This window comes from Orycteropus afer, unplaced genomic scaffold (assembly GCF_000298275.1).
Source record: "Orycteropus afer afer isolate SDZICR_OR568_19922 unplaced genomic scaffold, OryAfe1.0 scaffold00369, whole genome shotgun sequence".
In the NCBI taxonomy this organism is placed as follows: Eukaryota; Metazoa; Chordata; class Mammalia; order Tubulidentata; family Orycteropodidae; genus Orycteropus; species Orycteropus afer.
In genome coordinates, this window is record NW_006921956.1 from 3,266,273 (window position 1) to 3,273,291 (window position 7,019).

Sequence of the window (7,019 nt, forward strand, 5' to 3'; positions counted from 1 at the left end):
AGCTGCTGGCCTGACATGCCCCTTGCCTTCCAACTTCCAACTTGTCCCTCAGATTCACTTTACCATGACATAGGTGGCTTCGTGGAAGGACATTTGTCACTAAATACAGCATCCACACAACAAGAAAAATGAAGGTTTCTGTTGTTGTTGTTATGTGCCATTGAGTAGGCCTCGACTCATAGCAGTCCTTTCTTGGGTTTCCAAGACGGTATCACTATGGAAGCAGATTGCCCAACCTTCCTTCTGAGAAGTGGCTGGTGGGTTTGACCCACCAATCTTCTGGTTAGCAGTCAAGTGCCTTAGACACTACACTACCAGTGAAAGCTAATCTATATAGTACTGACATCTTTCTCTAAATTTGAAGCACTGAGGGGGTAAAGGAAGATAAATCCCTGTCACCTCATTTTCTTGAGTCCTTCTCTCTTTCTTGATCTTTCACATCACCATCTCCCAGATCACAGTCTCCAATAGTGACATTGGCAGAATTTGACTTCCATAATCTTCCCCTCCTGTTGTTACTACCATGGTAATGTTATGTAACATGGCAAAGGGGTTATTGCTGCTGTATTAAAGTTACTGATAAGATAACCTTAAGAAAAGGCCATGCTGACTATCCAGGTAGGTCCAATATAATACAATAATGAAATACAAAAGGAAAGGAGAAGAAAAACTCAGAGAGAAGGGGAAATCAGAGAGATTCAAAGAGAACAAAGGATGTGACCAGCCATTCCTGGCTTTGAAAATGAAGGGGCAACCTGTAGAAGATGAAAACATCCCAGATCCAACAAACATTAAGGACATGAGCATTTCACTCCTTCACCCACTGGACTGAATTCTGCTAGAAGATCCTGGAAAAGGTTATCCCTTTATCTCCAAAAGGGAGTACAGCCTTGCTAACACCCTATTTCAGCCCTGTGGGATGAGACTGAACAGACTATCCATCTGAGTTCATCTAGACTACTCACCTGTGGAGAATGTGAGGTGGTAAATTTATGCTATCTAAAGCCCAACACTTCATGGCAGTTTGTAACAGCAGCCAAAGAATAATTAATCGAATGAACATAACTTTAATAGTGGGTAATATTATACTTTCTACTCTGTGGGAGAAGTCTCAAGCTGAATATTGTATTATTGCTGACAAACTAAAGATTAAGATGGAGAAATTATTTTTTTCTAATGATTGTATTCTAATTTGCAGTAGAATTGTTTTGTCGTGACTTTAGTACCAGCAGCTCTTGTCCAGGTGTAAAAATTAAGACTGAAGATTACCTCAAAGAACTAAGATGCTGCAAAGAGAAATGATTCAAAAGGAGATGTTGAAATACATTAGCTTAATAAGGACAAGGAGCTCTGGTAGCATAGTGGCTAAAGCACTTGACTGCTAAACAGAGGGCTGGCGGTTCAAACCCACCGGCCACTCCTCGGAAGGAAGGTTGGGCAATCCTACTTCCGTAGTGATACTGCCTTGGAAACCCAAGGAGGGGTCGCTATGAGTCGGGGCCGACTCGACGGCACATAACAACAACAACAACAATAAGGACAAAACAAAACAAAACAAAAAACCCGATTGCTAGTAAAGATTTTCTTCAACACAAATTAATCTTATGCCTCACTAGGAGTTAGATCTTTGTTCAGAGTCTGTTTATTCACAAATCTTTCCCAGTTTATCAAGAAATGTCTTAGTTGGAGTGAATAAAAGTGTCTGTATTTACTATTAGAGGTCACTACTCAGTCCCTAGGAATGTGGTTCCCTCTCAGCATTCCCAGATCCAACTGGGCATAATTTCATGCACAGATAAAGCCTCCTCTGGGTGAGGATAAAGGTGTCCTGGTGGTGTAGTTCTTAATGCATTTGGCTGCTAACTAAAAAGTTGGTGGTTCAAATACACTAGCCACTCCATGGGAGAAAGATGAGAAAGTCTATCTCCATAACGATTTACAGCTTGGAAGCCCTATAGGGAAGTTGTATTCTGTCCTATAAGGTCCCTATGAGTTGGAAATGACTTAATGGCAGTTGGTGGGTTTTGAGAGGGAAGAAAGCTTGATTGAGTCAGGCATAAAAATGAAGGAGTGGCCTTATCAAAGGATTTGGCCCATAGTAACTGATGGTTACTAGTAGAAGCCAACCTGGCTTGTAGGACCATCTCAGAATGAGCTATCTCCAAATCTCTGGACCCAACTTCCCTTCTGAACTGCTGTGGAGGCCAAGTTATCTCTCCAAGAGTCATACTTTCAACTAGATTCTAGGACACTGGCTCAACTTTCCTTTTTTAAACCCATTGGAGAGAGATCCAAGTTTTAAAAAAACTCTGCCTATATATACAGAGAGAGAAAGAGAGAGTTTTTGTGTGTATATATATAGATTGCCATATATATATATATGGCAATCTACTTCCGTAGTTATACCGTCTTGGAAACCCAAGGAGGGGTCGCTATGAGTTGAGTCTGACTCGACAGCACATAACAACAACAACATACATATATAGATATAGTCCAAGAATATCCTTCAAGATAACTTTTCTTTCTCGCTCTTCTTCCATATTCTGAATATGTAACATGCAATATCTCTTTCTCTAAGCTTGTGGATTAACTTCTTCTGTTATTTTAGTTTGGAGATTAATCAATCCATGGTGCAGGTACTGACTATACATTGAGCATTATCGGTCTCAATTAGTTCACCTTTCCTTCCATTGATGGAGGTTCTACTTTTTAAAATATAATGCAAATATATATATATATATATATATATATATATATATATATATATACACATACTGATATTTATTTCCCATCAACCTTATTTCCATTTTTTAAGAGATTGTGGAAGACAGTTTAAGACCACTCAGTGGTTGTTCCTACCCACTCAGTGGTCTGAGCAGTGGGGGCTGCAGACCAGTCTTCAGTTGCAGGTTGAGTACTCCGGTCTTCAGTAGGGAACTGCTGAATGGGCACAGAGGGCACCTGCATGCCCTCAGACCAGTCGGCAACCTCAGGCTGAGCGGCAGTAAGTTCAGGAGCAGGAGCAGTCCACTCTCCCTGAAATTCTTCTTTGATCACAGCCTTTTCAGCAGCAGCCTGCTCTTCCTTTTCAGAGATCCAGAAGAGTCTGGATCTCTGTAGAAAGAGAGGTCAGGCATGACCTCCCATGGGTACTCCCGGGAGATGGTACCAAGCATGCACAGGACTTCCCGGGCCAGCATCCACCACGTCCAACCCACCGAGTGAGCTCCCTCGTTGTTGCATGGGATGGCGATGTCCACATAGCGCAAAGGAGAATCTGTGTTACACAGAGTAATGGTGGGCAAGTTAACATAAGATGCCTCTGTGAGAGGCTGCTGGTCAGCCCTGGGATCAGTAACGACCAGAAGACATGGCTCCCGGAAAGCTGCCTGGATCTGGTTTGTGAAGGTTCCAGGAGTGAAGCGCCCAGAGACAGGAGTAGCTCCAGAGGCAGCAGCAAACTACAGCACTGCCCGCTGGCCAGTATTCCCGGAGGATATGACACTGACATCAGCCAGGCCTTCAATGGCAACGATGGCCCGAGCTGCCAACAGAAGCTTCTCCCAGGTCCTCTTCAGGCTGATGATGTAGATACCACCACTTTTACTCTTATAGATGTACTGTTCCATTTGGAAGTCAAGGTTGGTGCCACCTAAGTGGGTTCCTGGACATCCTCCTCCTTCATCTGCAGGACATCAAGGGCTCCGGACACTGTGAAAGGTTCCCCTTTAAGTTACGATGAGAACCTAGGATAACGCCATATGGACCCTACTCTGGTAGCGCGGAAAGGGCAAACATTATTTTTTCATGCATGTATATGAATAGAGCGTTATACTATTATCAGAGAATCTCTCTTAATCTACCTGTCTCTCATTTACCTATATTTATCCCTTCATAGGGAGCTCTGGTAGCATAGTGGCTAAGACACTTGCCTGCTAACCAGACGGCTGGTGGTTCAAACCCACCAGCCACTCCTCGGAAGGAAGGTTGGGCAATCCTACTTCCGTAGTGATACTGCCTCGGAAACCCAAGGAGGGGTCGCTATGAGTCGGGTCTGACTCGACGGCACATAACAACAACAACAACAAGATGTATCTTATATCTTTGCTTATAGCAAAACTACTTTGATTATTTATAAACAGTTTGTATAATTGTCCAACTAATATTTTGCTTACTTGTTTTCCAAAAATAAGCAAACTTTAAAGGTGCAGAAAGATTTATGGTCAATTCATCCATATACCACCACTAGAATCCAGAATGAGCTATATGGCAGTGAGCAAGTAGTGTGAAGGCAAGTGGAAGACAAAGAGAGTACATGGTTGGAAATTTAATGCATTATAAGGGTTACTTTATCAATATCTAAACTGTGGTTAAGGATCTCATTTTAACAAATATTTAAAACACTCTTTTTGTGTGTCAAACACTGTAATAAAGATTGTTCATATATTATAACATTTGCTCTTCTAAATTATTATGCTAATTACATACATTTTACCTTTTTTTTTTTTTTTGCATGAAATGGTATCACCTTGAACAAAAGGCTCAAAACTTGTTTCAACTAATTTCAAAGTGTATGGAATGGAACCCAGGTCTTTGGGTATGTAGTAGTACACATGGTACTTGTGTTTTTTTCCTTACTATGTTAAACACTTTTATTTTTGCCTTCAGTTGGTCCAAGTCCTTATCATTCATGCAACTTCACCATCCTATCCATTATTTTGTTGACCCTGTAATTGATTCTGTATATAAGTTAAAGTTTCACAAACACTGATTGCATTATTTCATACTTCAGTTTAAAACAAAGCAAACAAACAAACAAAAAAATGAAATTCAGGTTTAAGTAAATTCCTGATTTCAAAGAGTAAAATTGTATAAACATATACATAAATCTCTATACACAAATAAATGCCAATGAGGAAAGAAAAAATGCTACAAGAAATGATCCTTTCCTTTAAACAGTTAACAATTTATTTTGGGATTTATTAAGATCCACAAACACAAAACTCATACAATACAGTGTAGTCTATTACATGAATATGTGAATTCACAATACAGAGAATTATTTTTTGGAAAATTGGAATTGTTGGCTACCATGAAAATGATTGGGCTAAACAAGGATCTAAAATATTTAGGTAGTTGAAGGGGAAAATTGAGGATATTTGAGGTTTAACAAACATAAAAATGAGAAAAATAAGTTAAGAAAACATTACCACTATAGTGTGTTCCTCTCAGGCTAAGCAGATTGGAAAGTTTCTGTGGGGCTGTTCCGGGACATATATTTTTATAGAAAATTGTTAAGCCAATTAGGGAGAATTTTGTTGTTGGACTGTTGGATTTAAATTTCATTAAATCAAGGAGAGCCATTGTAAATACTGGGGTAAAGAGACATCATGAATATTCAAAATTTTGGAAAAATGAAGCTGACATCAAGGTATAGAATGAATTATTTAAGGAGAGATTACAAATGAGAAGAATAGTTTAATAAGCTTAGGGGAAAAATAGGAAGGTGAAAGCTAGGAAAATAAATTAAATGATGAACATTTAGAAAAATATATTCTTCTCGATGTGAGTTAGCAGTGCTTGGGAGTTTAAGAATGTCACGTCCTTCTGACATGGGTCAATATATAATAAACACCTGGCATAGAATAGTAGTGGAAGGAAGTGAGAGAGAATAGAAGATAGATCAATCTTTAAATTGATTCTCAAGCTACTGCCTTAGGTAAATGACCAGAAGGGGAGAGAGGGAACAAATTTACTTTGTCAATGCAACTTTTAGTACAGGACCAAAGTGAAACTGAGACCCTTCAAAAATGTGTTGTCTTCTACTGATTTACACTTAATCTCTTTGCACTTCTGGTACTTTTTTCTAATTAGATGGCAAAAATGAGATGAGAATTCTCCTAAAATATGTTGATTACATTGTAGAAAGACAATGATATTAAGTTAGGAAAATTAGATGAGTTATGGATGCATATATTTTTTTAAATAAAATATTTAAAATTCCAAAGGAAAATCTTAGTGAAAATTGTTTTGAATTTAAATTTGGATTTATGTAAATACTCTTTTATCCTTATACTATATTATCAACCAATTCAATACATTCACAAAGTAATAATAAAAATAATTTTTATATCCATTATTTATTATCTTTTCATAGGAGCTCTGGTGGCTTAGTGACTAAGGTATTTTTCACCGCTAACCAGAAGGCTGGAGGTTCAAATACATTAGCCACACCTTGGAAGGAAGATTAGGCAATCTATCTCCACAATAATATTGCCTCAGAAACCCAAGGAGGGTTCACTATGAGTCAGATCTGACTCAATGGCAGTGAGATTTTATTTCCTTTATTATTATTTAAAGTTTATTTGTCTGGTTACTTATTATATATATAACTTAATTACTAACACATGAAATACACAATTATAAAGGAAAATAAAAATAGCACCAACACATGTATACTCAGAGATATTAAAGTTCTTATTCCAGATCACTGCAATAAAGTGAGTATCACAATAAAGCAAGTCACATGAATATTTGTTTCCCATGTGTAAAAGTTATGTTTACATTAAACTGTAGTCAATTAAGTGTGCAACAACATTAGACAAATTTTGAAATGTTGTGAACATTACCAAATGTGACACAAAGTGAAGACATACTGTTGGAAAATGCCACCAATAGATTTGTTTGACACAGAGTTGTCACAAACCTTCTTCAATTTATAAAAAAGGCAAAATCTGCAAAGTGCAATAAGGTGAAATGTAATAATATGAGGTATGCCTGTAATCAATAAAAATAGAGTGTATGCTACGTGTGAAGCATAGTTTTTGATGCTGGGGACACAATAGTAAACAACGTATCTGCCAACATGAAAATATATATATACACACACACAAATATATATATATATATATATATATATGTGTGTGTGTATATATATATATATATATACATATATATAATATATGTATATATATATATACACATATATATATATATATATATATATGTGTGTGTATATA

The 7,019-nt window shown here is 37.6% G+C and overlaps 1 pseudogene; it reads right to left on the minus strand.

The window, feature by feature from the left end:
- Positions 1 to 2,832: 2,832 nt before the first annotated feature.
- The window catches only part of LOC103207425, a 79,050-nt pseudogene continuing 74,863 nt past the window's right edge, over positions 2,833 to 7,019 (minus strand).